The sequence below is a fragment of the Emydura macquarii genome, unplaced genomic scaffold (assembly GCF_026122565.2).
Source record: "Emydura macquarii macquarii isolate MOO-44397 ecotype Brisbane River unplaced genomic scaffold, CSIRO-AGI_Emac_v2 contig_1045, whole genome shotgun sequence".
Classification (NCBI taxonomy): domain Eukaryota; kingdom Metazoa; phylum Chordata; order Testudines; family Chelidae; genus Emydura; species Emydura macquarii.
Genome location: NW_027131182.1, coordinates 18,947,998 through 18,965,703, shown reverse-complemented (window position 1 = coordinate 18,965,703; position 17,706 = coordinate 18,947,998). Strand labels below are relative to the sequence as shown.

General features: G+C 40.4%; 1 long non-coding RNA gene across 2 annotated transcripts in view; it reads left to right on the top strand.

Annotated features, from left to right (window-relative positions):
• Window positions 1-15,737, top strand: part of LOC137151322 (uncharacterized) — a 36,620-nt gene extending 20,883 nt beyond the window's left edge. Inside the window, exons 3-4 of one of the 2 annotated variants that reach the window (XR_010919253.1) lie at window positions 11,414-11,494; window positions 12,272-12,439. This is a non-coding gene — a long non-coding RNA (uncharacterized lncRNA). Of the gene's footprint in view, window positions 1-11,413; window positions 11,495-12,271; window positions 12,440-15,343 lie in introns of those variants that run through there. The other variant, XR_010919251.1, reaches the window with a different exon arrangement.
• The last annotated feature ends 1,969 nt before the right edge of the window (window positions 15,738-17,706 follow it).

Sequence of the window (17,706 nt, the reverse complement as noted above, 5' to 3'; positions counted from 1 at the left end):
GTTTGAATGAAGCCAACTGAAATTTTTTTAAATTTTATTTCTTATTTCTTATATTTTTTACTATAACGTAATTTAAGTCTGAAAATAGAAAGTTGTTTCAACCCCAAAATGCAATCTTTTTCATTTTGAAAATGTTGAAGTTGGACATTTCAATTTTGAATCTTTATTTAAAATTTTGAAATTCATCAAAGCCAACTCTCTCATGAACAATTCCATTTTGATGAACTAGCATTTTCGGATGAAAAATGTTTAGTCAAAAGATTCCAGACCGGCTCTAAATATAAATACACATCTCCTATAAACATGTTGCATCATCCTGAAGTCAATAGGACTAATCATTTGTTTAAAGTCTAGCATGTGTTTAAGAGCTTTGCTGGCCTTATTGAAGTCTACACTTACCTAGAAATTTGGCAGCAGTCGACTCCCATTGACTGCTGTACTTCCGTTCTGCGCAGTGTCTTCACTGCACTGCGTCAGCGCTATGCCACTTGTGGAGGTAGTTTTACTAGGTCAACTTCCTGATTGATTGAGCAGGTCTTCACTGACCACTCAATCAATCCAGAAAGATCGATCTGACAGCAGCGACTTTGCCACTGTCAGTGTAGACATACCCTTAGTAATTTGAGATCCTCACAACAGTATATGTTTACAAAAATCTTTGCTGATGAAAAAATTGAGATTTCTGAGAGGACTATGAGAGCTACTGGATTTAAGAATTAACAAAGTGAATTATCAAATTTCTATTGTATTTTTTTTCTCTTTGGGCAGCATATTTCAGCATGTTTGGATAAAAAAAAAATCCATTCTTTCTTTTTCTTTAATTAAAATGATTTATCACACCAAACGTAAGCCATAAAACCAAAAGAAAACTAAACAAATACTTTCCTGCACTGCATAATTCTCAGGGTGCAATGTAGTGGAACTTTTGATCTGAGATATTAATAATCAAAAAGAATATTATAGCAGGTTCTTTTTGTTTAATGTGTCACTGGAGGTGCTTTATAATTCAGACAAAATATAGGAAAACAATTAAAATTTAAACCAAGCTAAAATGAAGAGAGATGTGTTCCAGAATTGAGCTACTGTTTCTTCAAATCAATCCTTGAGTAGAAGGGGAAAGTAGTGTTTAATTTTGCACACTTTTCTTATTTGTAACACTAGGAATTCCAATAATGTTGGAGTACCAAACACTTGTGTGAAAACAAGATTGAAAGCTGTCATTATTTAAAAAGAAAAAAATATATCCATTTTAACAATGTATTTGAAGAAAGTGCATTTGGGACAGTTTTAGTTGCGGTTCATGTTGTTTGCTTTTCACAGTCACGGCCCAGTTTGTGAACTAGTGACACTGAAAAAGTAAGCCATCTGGTTACTTTTGAACGTTATTCCAGCAGCCAGCCAGATGGTGTGTAGATGCTAGCCTTGGTACTCTTCCAAAATAACATCGCACAAAAAAAGAAGATGCGCCATACACATGGTAGCCTACTGCTTTACTTCTTGAAAGATCTGTTTATCTTCTGATTTGCCATAGTGCACATCACCATGGCATCTAAGGTCCTTACTAGACTTCATGAAGTCTTCACCATTGTTCCCTTATGTGGTTGGTGTATTTATAGTGTGTTTATTCATTTTTCAATCCATTTATGGTGGGAATGTTTTTAAATCAAAGAGGACAGGAGGGACTTGCAGTATGCCCTAAACAGCTCTTGGGATTTGATACAAAACACCCTGACTTCCCTTCCTTTCACTGGACTTTGGATCAAGTCCCTAATTAATATAATTTTCTTTGGGACTCATTCCACAGCCCAACTCCCTTGAACAAGAATGATGTATCGCATGCTTCACATCCTGGCTTTGCAAGATGCATTGCTTGAGAGAAGTGCAACTGTCTTGTTGGGTCATGGAAGAGTACTGCTGCTGATGGAGCTAGGTCCTGATTAGGTGATAGCTTTAGTGATCAGGAACAACATGTTGAACAGGCAACAGATATAGTTTGGGATCCAGAGAAGGGTTCACAGAGTGGAGCAGAAATGTGTTCATGGTGGGCTTCCATATTCTGCACATGCTGGAGTCCTTGCATTGTTTCTACCTTTAGCTCCCGTTACAATGACTTACAGTAATAGTGTGCAGATGACATATGCATACATCATGTCAGCCAGATGATCATTTGAAAGGTAGGGGTAAATCTTCCAGCCTAGCAAGATGGAGATGAAAAGAGGACTCTCATTACTGATACCACATGACCACCTAGGTATAACGAAGCACTGAATAGATCCTCAAACCTCCTCACCACTTTGGCAAACAGGGGGTCAGATGCCTTTGAGGGAAGTGTAGAAAAGGCTGCTTCTTCTTTAAAGAATTTTCCCCTGCTGATCTGCATCACTTCAATTTCACCACAGGCATCTGTTCTCAGTGCATGTGCCAATCTCGTCTAGCATCCTTGCTAGGACAACCAGGGTGGTGTGGAGCAAAAATTATTAAAAACAAACATCAGAGGAATAATATGTTAGGGGTTGCCCTAGGAAACAGAGTGTATCTATGCAGTTATTCTCAGTACCTCCCTATGCTGTGTTGCTGCACAAAGATGTCTAATCATTTAAGGAATTTGTTTTCTACAGTTTAGCTAAACAGATATAGAGCTGATATTTAGAAATCTGTGGCCTCCTGCACTCAGAAAAAAATCCACAGGATTTTCTTAAAAGGCAGGACCTATTTGCCATGTTGTTCATAAGTAGACAAAAATTATTCTGAAAAACTTAAGGGGTATTTTACTACATTCTGAACATTATGGGTTATTTTCACCCATGTAAATACAAAGTAACTCTACTGACATCAATGGAGTTACTTCTGGTGCACTGGAGAGCAGAATATGGCTTTATAAACCAGGAAGACCTCCAGTAAGTTTCAGGAGTCTTCCTCCTCTCCCCACATGAAATCAAATATAATATCTACTTCGAAGAGAAAACACAAAGTTGAACAGCTGAGGCAGCATCTAGAAGATGACCACTTAATTTTGTAAGATATGAAATTTGATTCAGAAAGTTCTTGACATCTTTTACAGATGCTTTCTCGACTGTTTATTTATAAACATTAACCTAAAAAGTAAGGTAAACACAGACCAAAAAAGTGGGCATCACAATGATATTAGAATTAATTGACATAGGCAAAATGAATCTCTGATATAATTCAACTGAATTCAGATTCTTTCTGGTTTATTTTTTAAGTGGACTTTTCCTTCTGATATTTAAAATTGAGATAGATTTATTTTCTGCATTGATAGGTATGTCAATGATGGAATACCAGAAGTCATGTGTTGTAGAACTCAAAATATGCTAAAATAAAGGTTCTTATTCTGATACTGCAGGGATGTTTATTATAGTCATAGCTAGTGGTGCTACCTGTAGTTAAGGTTGCCTAATGCTTTTCATTATAGGAAGCAGTTTTCAGTCGCTTATAACTTTTGCCAACCTTTAACTGTTCAAGCTGAATTTTTCCAAGTGTCTGCCTCAGGCTGATTTTTTGGGGGAAATTTCTGAAAAGTGTTTCAACCATTTCTGTGAACAAGGTTTTGGGAAAAATACATTTTTTTGACATGTTAAATTCTTTACAACCATTTCACTGACGAACTCTAGAGCCTCCATGCTTTGGAACAGGGACTTGAAATTTGGCAGTGATGTTGCCCTAGTGTCAGGGATGTGCTTTCTTTTACTGTCCTTGTGAAAATCTACCGAAGTTTTCCAAGTTAGAAGCCTCTGAAAAATCTTAGCTCAGACATGCTCAGAGTCTTGCTGGACTTTGGCAGCCATATGCTCTGAAGATTCTACCTCAGAGTATGCTTCAGCCCAGAGCAGCTGGGGTTTACCAGGATTTTCCCTGCAAGTGTTCTTAGCAGCCAGGGACTGCTGTGGTGAAAGTCACAGGTAATGAGATCATGGAGATTGTTTTTCTTGCACTCTCACTGCTTTCCCTGAATGGCTGCATGGAGGAGGAGGAGGAGGAAGCAGCTACATGACTGGAATGCATAGGGATAAAAAGGTAGGCCTGGGGGTGGTGATGTGAGAGGCTGGGGCAAGGAACCAAGGGTAGGAGGAGGATTGGGTGAAGAGTTGGTGAGGGAGGGACTGGGATGAGGTGTCAAGGAGGGAAAGGGGACTGGAACTGTAATATGGAGCTTCACCGCCTCCCCAGCCGTGGGTCTTCCAGCAGCCTGCTGATGGTGCCCTCTGTCAAACTCTGGGAGATGTAGTGCCCAGCTTGGGTAGACATACATGTGCTAACTCTCCTCAGGCTAGTGCTTATAAATGACAATTACTTAGCTGTGTCCAACAGCAGTCAATAAAACCATGGAATTATGTTTGCTAGAGGACCAAGAACATATATTTGGCCGGAGATCTTCAGTTATTACCCACTAATCTCTGACTACATTGAAAATCATGGTGCAGCCCAAGATTTTGACTCCAAGCCTGACAGCTCCAAAGGGATTGTGTGAGGAGGGGGGTATATCTTCTGCCCTTAGCTGCTAAGTAATGTAATGGTTCGGTCTCAAAGCCAGTTGTCTTAGCACTAAATAGGCTGCATCCATACTGCAAGGTGGGCGGGTTAGAGCCCTTGTTGAACTGGAACCCAAGCTCTAATTTATGTCCTTCACTGGGTCAGCTAGCCCAGGTTTATAGCACCTCCAAAGCTGGTGGATTTTATTTGTGTGTGAACAATAAGGGGGTCTGGGAAAAACCAAAATAAGAGCACAGGTTACTCTGAAATGGAGACATATACTAAAGTTTAGTCTTAAACTGTGGTTGCTTGGTTACTCTCCTTCACTCTGTGTGACTGTGCTAAGAGATCTGATCCAAAATAGTTGTAAAATGTAGCAAGAAATTTATTAGGAGCTATGTTCAAATCATTGTCTTTCCTGAGACAAAACTCAGCAACCCACATACAATTACAATTCCACCCACATTTACTGTTTTCAGGCTGCTGCTTTCACTAGCGAGAATTGGTTGCTATGGAGGACATATGGAATACCGACCTGACATGCAGTTCACCGCTGCTTTTGTGCCAGATCGTGCTTACAAGGCAAAGACCCATGTTGAGGGTAGTGCGGAGCCATCCCAAAGGGAGCTTTGTGAGCCATCATGCTCTGTGCCATTCTTTAAGGGCATACAGGAAGGTCAGTAATTCTGGCCAGAGCAGAGAGGAGACAAAGCCATGGTTTTGCTTCCTTCAAGGTCTTGCCCCTTTGGAAGAACTACCACTGCTGCAATCATAGTTTGTCTCTGTGAGGAGACCATCAGCAAAAGGGCAGATGGATGCCTGGCACCCTCCACAACTGTGGAGCTATGCAGGACCCATCTATAGTCTGGTCCTTATTCCATGCAGGATATAACCTCACATTGCACCATACTCTCCAGCATCTGTAACATGTCTAATAAAGTATTTCTGGTATAACTAATGGACCATACGAAAGGTGGGATAGGAACAGGTTTATGTAATTTGTAGTTTGACTAAAATGAGAGAAAGTTTTGAGAGGTGAAAACATTACAACAATATAATGTCATGGGCACTTAGAGCTCCCTCCATAAAAAAATTGTAAGTGACATTTACACTTCCCTGTACCATATTTTCCAACAACTTTTTAGCTGTGTGCCAAATTCAGTTCTCATTTACACTATTTTAAATCTGCAATAACTCCACTGAAGTGACTGACTGACACTGATGTAAATGAGATCAAAATTTGGACCAACATGTTCAGAGCTTAATCGCTTACCTTTTAAAATCAGTGACAACAGATTTCTAGGAGGTGTAGCATCAGTTCCACTCATGCAGACAGACTTTAAGGAGATGTGGCCTCATTCACAAGCAGCTAACACTGTATTTTCCAGGAGCATATCTGCCTTTGTATGCTTCCCTGTATTTTATTCTCACTAATACCGCTAATAGAAAATGCTTTGCACAAAATATAACAAATTAAGATGTTTCATCCATATTCTTGTTCTGATTCATATCTATGCATTTCTACAGCTCAAAGTGTAAAAGGACAGAACTGTTGCTCGTGTCTTAAAGGTTTCCTATTTCCTTCTCTTTTTTTGTGAGATAGCACACAAAGCTTCTGTGTTGCTGTGGAATGGCAAGGGAAATACAGTTGCTTCTGAAGACAGATATTTTAAAAGAAAAAAATTGCTTGCCCTTAATTTGAAATTTTCCTTGCTTTTTTTAGAGCCTTAGTTTTCTAGATTATGTACCAGTCTTCCCCTCTGGTTTTAGGCCTATGTAAAAGGAAGAAACAATCACTCTTAGTTCTGGGAAGAGAAAGAAGCATAAATATTTGCAAAAGTAACTGGAGCATCCCCGACTCCAAAGCCATTCCCATTCTTCTGACCTGTTACATCCATGTAAGTCCAGAGTAACTCCACTAAAGTCAATGGGTTTACTATGGGGAAAATGAGATCAGAATTTGGCCCAGAGGTTTCATCTTGTATTTTTGCAACATTAGACCAGTGTGAAACCCCCAAGTACTGTGGCTAGCATCTTAAAAATGTAAATATTTTACTTCCTTTCCTTTCTCAGATCCACAATGGACTTCAATAATTATGTCAATTTTATACTAGCTAAGAATCTGACCGCATGTGATGACTCCCTCCACATATTTATTTGTTCCTCCTGGAATAGAGGCCTGTCTGCTGGTCTGTAGATGCATATGTGAGGACAGGGCAAGCTCTAGGTGAGCAGAAGGAAAAGTGTTCTGGTTAAAGGAAGGCTGTGGCAGGGACACATATTATTCCCCCTATGCATCATGAAGAATCCCCAGGATTACCATTATTTTGAGTTCCCTCCACTGTAGGAATCTCACTATAGTGGTGTGGGGGGTAGGGAGAGGTTCACCTTTGGCTTAGATAAGCCCTGGTGGCACTGCACTGCCATGGAGTGGGATCAGATATGCCACAGGCACACAATTGCTATGCAGGCATGGAAGCTCCATACAAATGATCATAGTCTCTCACCAACCTATAGATTTTGGAAGTGGATCCTATAGCCCTCTCAGTAGGGAACCTTCCACAGGTGTCTTCCCTCAAGATATACAGTGGAATGGAACAGTCTACCCTAGGATTGAAACCCAGAGCTCTTGGGTAGTAATATCCTTTTATAATTGACTACACCTATACTGTTGCTGAAGGAAGTAAAATATTTACATTTTTAAGATGCTAGCCACAGTACTTGGAGGTTTCACACTGGTCTAGTGTTGCAAAAATACAAGATGAATCCTCTGGGCCAAATTCTGGTTTCACTTTCCACATAGTAAATCCACTGACTTTAATGGAGTTACTCTGGACTTACATGGATGTAACAGGTCAGAACTGCACTCTCACTCCATTGCAATTGGGGAGTAAATCAGGAAGGTGAGTAGGAGAGGGCATAGAGTTCACTCCAGGCGTAAGGGTATAGTAAAGTTCTTTTCCTTTTGCCTGTTTTAAGCAGAGTTTTTAGAAAAGATACTATTCTAAGGGCACATGCAGAGGGACATCTCACAGACTGAATGGTATTTGACATGAAGATTTAGCACTACTGGAAAATATCAGCTTTTTATAGAGAAAAATAAAAGGAAGGAAAATAATTTTATGTTCTCTCTTTAGAAAAGGAGCAAAGTTGGGAGGCTGAAAGATGGAAAGTAGAGTTCCCTTTTCAACATCTATGCTTACCTTTCACAGGAAATCAGTCTAACAGGAGGACAATTTTATTTCTCCTACAGAAAGGTATATTTTGATATGAATCATGCTCAGAGTCAGAATTGGTCAGTTTATCTGAATTCTAAGGTAAAATTTGTTTATCCTGAGATGATAATATCCAACTCCCATGACAAAGAGGTAGGTATGGTAATTCCTCAAGCTGGCCAGTTACTATCACCGCTTCATACTAACTTCATGACACTTTTTCACACTTTTAAAACTTTCCTAAACTGTAGTTTTCTCTTTAAAACAAAGCTATTAAACATAAAAAGCTAATATTAATGATGGGAAATTAAGCCCACAAACCCAGGAAATGCAAAATTAAGGTTCCTGACTACAAAGCAGGACTAACCTCAGTTAAATAATCCCAGCGAGGGTTTTGTCAAGCTGCAGCTTAAAAACCTCCACCTCCCTAGGTAACCCATTCCAGTGCTTCACCACCCTCTTAGTGAAAAACTTTTTCCTAATGTCCAACCTAGAACTCCCCCCTGCAACTTGAGACCGTTGCTCCTTGTTCTGTCGTCTGCCACCACTGAGAACAACCTAACTCCATCCTCCCTGGAACCCCCTTTCAGGTAGTTAAAGGCTGCTATCAAATCCCCCCTCATTCTTCTCGTCTGCAGGCTAAACAAACCTAGTTCCCTCAGCCTCTCCTCATATGTCTTATGCTCCACCCCCTAATCATTTTTGTTGCTCTCCACTGGACTCTCTCCAACTTGTCTACATCCTTTTTGTAGTGGGGGGCCCAAAACTGGACACAATACTCCAAATGCCCCCTCACCAATGCCGAATAGAGGGGAATAATCACTTCCCGCAATCCGCTGGCAATGCTCCTAGTAATGCAGCCCAATATGCTATTAGCCTTCTTGGCAACCAGGGCACACTGCTGGCTCATATCCAGATTTTTATCCACTGTTACCCCCAGGTCCCTTTCTGTAGAACTGCTGCCTAGCTCGTCCGTCCCCAGTCTGTAGCTGTGCATCGGATTCTTCCGTCCTAAGTGCAGGACTCTGCATTTGTCCTTGTTGAACCTCATCAGATTTCTTTTGGCCCAATCCTCCAGTTTGTTTAGGTCCTTCTGTATCCTATCCCTATCTTCCAGGGTATCTACCACTCCCCCCATCTTAGTGTCATCCGCAAACTTGCTGAGGGTGCAATCTACCCCAGATCATTAATGAAGATGTTGAACAAAACCGGCCCCAGGACTGACCCCTGGGGCATTCCACTTGTGACTGGCTGCCAGCTAGACATGGAGCCATTGATCACTACTCGTTGAGCCCTATGCTCTAGCCAGTTCTCGATCCATTTTATAGTCCATTCTTCCAACCCCTACTTTTTTAACTTGCTGATAAGAATACTGTGAGAGACCATATCAAAAGCTTTGCTAAAGTCAAGGTATATCACGTCCACCGCTTTCCCCATATCCACAGAGCCAGTCACCTCTTCATAGAAAGCAATCAGGTTGGTCAGGCATGACTTTCCCTTGGTGAATCCATGTTGACTGTTCCTGATCACCTTCCTCTCTTCCAAGTGCCTTAAAATGGATTTCTTGAGGACCTGCTCCATGATTTTTCCAGGGATTGAGGTGAGGCTGACCGGTCTTTAGTTCCCCGGCTCCTCTTTCCTCCCTTTCTTAAAGATGGACACTATATTTGCTTTTTTCCAGTCATCAGGGACCTCTCCCAATTGCCACGAGCTTTCAAAGATAATAGCCAATGGCTCTGAAATCACATCAGCCAACTCCCTCAGCACCCTCGGGTGCATTGCATCTGGCCCCATGGACTTGTGTATTTCCAATCTTTCTAAATAGTCTTGGACCTGTTCCTTCAGCACTGCGGGATGTTCACCTCCTTCCCATACTGTGCCGCCCAGTGCAGCAGTCTGGGAGCTGACCTTGTCTGTGAAGACAGAGGCAAAAAAGGCATTGAGTACCTCAGCTTTCTCCACATCCTCTGTCACTAGATTGCCTCCCCCATTCTGTAAGGGGCCCTCACTTTCCCTAATCTTCCTCTTGTTGGTAACATACCTGTAGAAACCCTTTTTGTTCCCCTTCACGTCCCTTGCTAGCTACAACTCTAATTGTGCCTTGGCCTTCCTGATTTCATTCCTGCATGTTCGAGCAGTATTTTTATAATCCTCCCTAGTCATCTGACCAAGCTTCCACTTTCTGTAAGCTTCTTTTTTGTGTTTAAGTTCTCCAAAGACTTCTTTGTTAAGCCAAGCTGGATGCCTACCATATTTGCTATTCTTTCTGCACATCGGGATGGTTTGTTCCTGTGCCCTCAATAAGGTTTCTTTAAAATACAGCAAGTTCTCTTGGATTCCTTTCCCCCTCACATTAGCCTCCCAGGGGATCCTGCCCATCAGCTCCCTGAGAGAGTCAAAGTCAGCTTTTCTGAAGTCCATGGTCCATATCCTGCTGTTCTCCTTTCTTCCTTTTGCCAGGATCCTGAACTCGACCATCTCATGGTCACTGCTGCCTAGGTTGCCACCCACTTCTCTTTCCCCTACCAAATCTTCTCTGTTTGAGCAGCAGGTCAAGAGAAGCATGGCCCCTAGTTGGTTGCTGCACCACTTGCACCAGGAAGTTGTCTGCAACACTCTCCAAAAACTTCCTGGATTGTTTGTGCTCTGCTGTATTTCTCTTCCAGCAGATGTCCAGGTGATTGAAGTCCCCCATGAGAAATATGCAAGTATTTTCTCTTTTGCCTTCAACCATATCCCTTAATGTATAACCTAGGGACCATTCCATTGGCCCACAATCCACTTCCTGCCATGCTTCCACTTCAACCTCTCCCCTGTCCTATCAAATGAGGACAGGGAGTAGTTGATTTTATACCACCAGCAGATTCCCCTACTTACACCTCTGGGAGGTTTTGGATAGTCCCCTTTGCACTATTCCATACCTAGCACTGAGGATCTGGCCCCCTGATTTCCTAGAAAAAAGAAATGTAGGGCTAGAAGCAACCTTGAGTGCACTTAGGGAGGACCATATATACCTAGACCATCCCTAAGAGGTATTTGTCTAACCTATTTTAAAAACCTTCAATGGCAGGGATTCCACAACCTCTTGGAAGCCTATTTCTGTACTTAACTTTCTCTATATTTAGAAAGTTTTTCCTAATATATAACCTAAATCTCTGTTGCTGCAGATGAAGTTGATCATTTCTTGTCCTACCTTCAATGGACATGGAGAACAATTGATCACTGTCCTCTTTATAACAGCTGTTGGCATATTTGAACACTTATCACGTTCCCTCCTCAGCCTTCTTTTCTCAAGACTAAACATGCCCAGGTTTTTAATCTTTCCTCATAGATCAGGTTTTCTAAACCTTTTAGCATTTTTGTTGCTCTCCTCTAGATTCCCTCCAGTTTGTCTATATCTTCCTTAAAGTGTGCACCCAAAACTGAATAAACTGATAAAATACTTGAACTGAGGCCACACCAGTACTGTGTAGAGTGGAACAATTATCTCCTATTTGTTAGATACATCACTCCAGAATATTATCCTTTTTCATAACTGCATGGTTGGCTCATATTCAATTTGTGGTCCTTTATAACCCACGGATCCTGTCATGCAGTACCATTGCCTAGCCAGTTATTTCCCATTTTGTATTTGTGCATTTGATTTTTCCTTCCTACATGAAGTACTTTGCACTCGTCTTTATTGAATTTCATCTTGTTGATTTCAGACCAATATCTCGTCTCCCATATATCAAGATCCTTTTGAATTCTAACCCTGTATTCCAAAGTGCTTGCAACCTCTCTCTCAGGTAGGTTGCAAATTTTATAAGGATATTCTCCAACCAAGTATCTAAGTCATTAATGAAAATATTTAATAGTGCTGGACCCATGATAGACCCCTGTAGGACCCCACTTTTTATACATCCTCCCATTTTAACAGTGAAACATTGATAACTACTCTGAGTATGGCTTTTCAACCAGTTGTACACCTACTTCATGATTGTCAGAAAGGCACCTAACACAAACTGTTGGTGCTATGACAATAGTAATATCAATTTAAAAAGAATACTTAAAGATGCCTTCATTCTGCTTCTCAGAAATTCTGCAGTGTCCCTAGTCCCTGAAAGAAAAGAGTGTATTAAACTGCCTTTTCTTAGATCAGAGAGATTTGCCATATTAAAAAAAAAAAGAAGTCACATTAGATACACAACAGTTCAACCCTAGAAAGACATAGTGTTAGAACCCACCTTTGGATCTCCCAAAGCCCATAACAGAAGAAGGGAGAGAGGCAGAAAAAGAGAGAGATAGAGAGAATAAGCAAAATTGTTTTTCAAAACTGGATAGGTTTCAACATCACAAAAGAGACAGTGCTGTGTGTGCTGTCTTTACACTACTACACCCTCTGCCTGACAGGTAGCAATGGATCAAGTGAAAAGTCAAGCACAGATTCAACTGATGCTATTGCATTGCAATACTGTTAGACTCAGGCAGACAACTTTGTTCTAAGAGATTTGAATTACATCAGTAATCTTCTTTACTTGAAATAGTGAAGAATCTTATTAGCCTGTCTCTTCTGTCTTTTGCAGCTCCAGAGAGACCCTTTTGTCTGACTCAGGAATGGTGTTGATGAGCTCTAGAGGGAGCAGAAAAATTGTTGTGATAATGCTTGACCTTGACAACATGAAAGTAAAGCAAAACCAAACGGGGCATCCAAGTATAGCTTGTAGTAACCCAGAGGAAAAATAAATCTTGAAACAGTCTGGGACAAAGTAAATTTCTCATTTACACCCACACAATCCACTGAAGACATAGGATGGATGGATATAAACAAAAGCAGAATATGGTTGTTTATATTTAATCCTATTCTTACGGTTCCCACAAAAGTAGATTCAGTAAACAGAAATTTAAATAATGTATTAAATATCCAGATCAATTCTACTGTGGAATGTTGTCTGAGTAGCCACCATGCAAAAATAGATTAATTTACACTCAAATATCCTGATGCAAAATCCAAGATGGCAATGTTGTGAATGAGTTGAAATAGATGCAAAATCTGCTTAATTTGCTCATTACTTTGGGAAAGCACATGAATGTCAATTTCCACCTCATTACCAAACATCTGCATATTTGATATGTAGGTTGAAATTAAAATAAGCATTTTCTTTTGAGTTAGATGAATCATTCCAGCCTATAAACCAAGAAAAAAACAAGTCCAGCAGTCTCCTTCTTTCTGGGTTTCCTATATCTTTGCACACCAAGCCTCATGTTTAAAAGCAAAGCCTTTCTCCATTGTGAATTATCTCTATCCACACACTGAATCATTAATATTAGAAAATACAAGAGTGTTTTTTGTTGTTGTTGTTTTTTAAAGGCCTCCTAATCCAGGCTATGCTTTGTGGATGCAGTTTGACACTCTCATACATACATAATTGTATGTGATACATAATGATACATAATTGCACCAGATACTTTGCACCCATAGTTTATTGTAGACCTAATCATATGCTGTCATTTAGAAAACTAAGTACATAATTTTTAGGCAGAGTCAGGTCATCGGCAGTCCCTGGAGTTGAGGATGATCTCTTTCACAGGTTTCATTTTATATGTGTCCTTTGTGACTGAGGAGTCCGATCCTTGAGCCGCAGTCTCACTGGCAGACATTGCAGGTGGAGTTGGAAGGAAGGGTTAGGCCACGATTACTGCATGACAGTTGTCTGTCCTTTCTTTTGTGGCATTTTTCTGTAACCAGGGTAAGGCAATTTTTCTCAAATATTGTCGTTACTTCTCTGACAGGTCTTCACCAGTTTGTGTGATGTCAATGCCACATCTCTTGATGTTTATTTTGAGGGTATTTTTGAAGCGTTTCTTTTGGCCTCCCCATTTATCCTTTGATGAGTTGGGCATGCAGCAATTGTTTTGGTAGGCATGCATCAGGCATGTGCACATAGTGCCTGCTCCACCTCAGCTAGTGCTGTATAATCAGGGCCTCAACACTGAAGGTGTTGGCCTCCATGAGGACACCAACATTAGTACAGCCATCCTCCCACTTTATGTTGAGGATCTTCCAGAGAAAATGCTGGTGCTGGCGTTTCAGATTTTTCAGGTATTTTCTGTAGGTCACCCAGGTCTCAGATGTAGAGGAGAGTTGGGATTACCACCTCTTTATAAACTAAAAGTCTAGTGTGTATTCTGATGTCATGGTTGTTGAACACCCAGTGGGACAGTCTGCTAAAGGCAAACTGGCACAACAGATTCTGTGCTGAATCTTGACATCTATGTTTGCCCTCTGTGAAAGATGGCTGCCAGAGTAGGTGAAGTGCTCTACATTTTCCAGTTCCTCTCTGTCACTGTAGATCTTCTTTGCTGGGTCAAATGACTGACTGGGAGCAGACTGATGGAGAACTTTTGTTTTGCTGATGTTCAGGGTTAGCCTAAATTTTTGTAAGCTTCTAAGAAGTAATTGAGGGCTGTTTGTAGATCCTCCTTTGAATGTGCAACTACAGCACAATCACCTGCATACTGGAGTTCGGTTTTTGTTGTCGATATTATTTTAGTTCTAGAATGGAAGCAAGAGAAATTGAAGAGGTTGCTGTCAGTCCAATAGTGGATGCCAATGCCCTGTAGCAGATGCTCTTGGATTAGCATCTCCATAGCTGCTAGGAAAATGGAGAAGAGAGTGTGTGCTAGTGCACAACCTTGTTTTACGCCAGTTTGAATGGCAAAGGGCTCAGAGGCAGAGCCACTGCACAGGGGTCATCTAGTCATGGAGGAGTCTTACAATGGTGGTAAATTTACTTGGGCAACCAAATTTTGACATGATTTTCCACAAAGCCTCACGGCTGAAAGAGTCAAAAGCTTTGGTCAGATTGATAAAGGCCATATATAGCTCCTGGTGTTATTCTTGACATTTTTCCTGGATCTGCCTAGCAGAGAAAATCACGTCGGTGGTCCATAATGGTCTGAAGCCACACTGAGACTCTGGGAGTACTTCTTCTGCAAGAGGGAGCAGATGATTCAATATGATTATAGCAAGAATCTTCCCAGCAATGGAGAGGAGGGCAATGCCTCAGTAATTGCCACAGTCGGCCCTATCTTCCTTTTTTAAAAACAGTGACTATGTTAGCATTGCGTAAGTCAGCGGGGATTTCTTCAGTGAGCCAGATTTCAAAGAACAGCAAATGGAGCTTGTTTGTCAATGTTTCACCTCCTGCTTTCAGTATTTTAGCTGGTACTGAGCACAGTCAGGTACTCAGACATCTGTATGATAACATATTTACTGAGGGCACAATTATTTGCAAGTGCAAAATTACATCCCCAAAAATGGAAGTCATTTTCAAAATCAGGTTCTTTTAATATTGGTATGACCTTGGGTCTGACTAAATTCAATGTTAAGCTAAATTAAAGGTAAGCATGCTTAAATATTGTCTTGAATAGTGATGCTTTCCTAAATTATGGACTAAGTCTGCTAGCAAACACTCCAAGTACAATCAAGTAGACTATACCTATTGTTCTGCTGAAGGTTTCAGGTACATCTTAACATTCTACTAACTTAAATGGAATCTTAATAGTATAGCAGGTTCAGTGTAGGTCAGCATAAAAAGGGTTAATGATCAGAATGGCTCTAAGTAACACTGACTTCTTTATTTACTGTCTTTCAGGCCCAATGTGATGTAAGAAACAACATTCACACTTCTACAAACAGTGCTTCATCGAAGACTAAAACCCTTATCTAGAGTGACTACCTATTTTGGGAAGTGATGAATTATTCATTTCTCAGGCTAGTTCAGTAGTGAACTTCTTCTAAGTAGAACCTGACAGTCATGCTGACTATTGCCTAGTATATGGCAATTTTGTAATGGGAACAGTATTTCATCAGAACTGAATGGAATACCAGTTTTCTTTTGTGTTTAATTACAATTTAATTCTCCTTTGGCCCAAGAACAAGGGAGTAGAACCCTATGCAGGAGACATGGAAGTTTCTCTGTGTGCTTCCCTCTTTTTTCCCCCCAAGATAGAGAATGTAAATTGAGTCCAAGATCATTAATAAACTATATACTGTATGATCAAATTTCTGCTTTGATTTGTGAATGGTCAATGGGAGGCACTGAAACTCCAGAGGGGCATTGAGAGTTCAGTGGAATATGGATGGATGTCTTTATGGATGGGTTGAGAAGCAGTATCATGTGATGGGGGGTGAAAGGAGATGTTAGAATGGGTAGGAGTATATGTGTATGAAGGTGTGGGGGGTTGGGTACATACTGACTAAAGGTTGTCCGGCCAGTGGCATATATTTAAAAAGCCCACATCGTAGTTACCAAACCATATACTTTCTCCTGTAAGACATGGATTTAGGAAACATAACTTTGAATATGATAGCAAATATACTTCAGGAACCCTGTAGTACCTTTTACAGTAAAGCTCAGGAAAGGCAATAAATAAATAGGGAATTATATTGCACATTTAGTGTCTCAACAAGAAATATGACAATTGCATTACTAAATAGCTTCATTGCAAGCACAGAAATTAAAAGCAGGGTTGAAAGTACAATCATCTTTCTTAAAATGATACCTCACTACAGTAACAGCTGGTGTTGCCCAGCTCTACAGATGTTAGCGTACTGAAGCAATTCTTTTGCAGCAAAATTGCAACAAAACTTATTCTGCCTGGTTGAGCTGGTTCATAAAAGGCAGAACATTTCGTATCCAGCCTGAGATGATAGTGACCAAAAATTGTTTCCAGATAATGGATATTAAGTAGCATATGTGAACTGATTTGGTTGTTCTCAATGAAGTTCCCAATGGAGAAATATCTTCATCTCTAAAATCATCATTGGCATTGGCACGAATGTGTTCCCTCACTTGCAGCCTCAGAAGAGAGGAGATTAATAGGTATAGGGTGAAATTCACTCCAATGTAGAGGGCAATCACTTGGCTTAGGCACTACTTAAATTTCAGTTAAGCCATCAAAATAGGAGTGAATTTCCATGGAGCATTAACTATCCCTTAACCCATGAAAGTGTCTTTTCAGATCAAGGGTGAGAGACATCCATGTGAGACAGCTTGAAATGTCAACCTCTATTGCCCTTGCTGTCACTGTACTATGGATACACAAATATAATTCTCTAGGACTGTCAATCCAATGCTTTCTACTTCTGATATTCTACTTAGTAATAAATAGAATCGTGAACACACAAAATATATTTTTAAAAGAAGAATTTGCACTTTGGAGTGTTTCCAAATTGTTCATTAAATAGCTAACTAGACTTTTTTTTCAAATGTATATGAACCAAACAGAGCGAAGTCTTGAGAACATAATTAATTTTTTGACATATCAGGAAAAAATGTTTTATAACCAATCAGACAAGAATTCCAGTGACTTAAATACACAGAATAATAATAATGTGATCCAGTATACCCACTTATCTCCTATTAACAGTAATGAGAAATGCATGCATGAAGAGAATAGACGCACAAACTAGGAAAATTAGACTAGGAGTTGACGTGTCATTTTTCTTCAGTGTGCAAGAACACTAATGAAGATTCTTCCTACCCTCAGTTTGCAATTCTTCTCATAGCTAGACTGTGCGAGCCCGCAAAGCCCATTTAATTTGTGGACCTGAAAATGTAAAATAGAATCTTGGCTTTCATTTAACAAAAAGTGAGTTTCTAGCCCTTTTCTTTGTGAAGAGAGCCTTTAAAAATATAGTATAAACCAATGCAAATCAGTCACAAGGGCTGAATACTTGTTGCAAATTTTCCTGAACATTTTTCTAAACTATTGCATGCTATTCACATGCCCCATCACAGACAGCCAGGTCTGGGCTTTTGGATCTAGCAAAATCATAGCCAATAGCCTCTGGAATTTTCATAAGATCCTCTGCTCAGTTCACACCTATCAGGGGCAATGTCACCCAAGTTGGAGAGGTGCACGATCCCCATCAGCCATCTGCCTATGGCTGAGCCAGCTCTTCTGCTGAGCTGACAGCATGACCTCTGGCTATAAAGAGGGCCTTTGGGCCAAG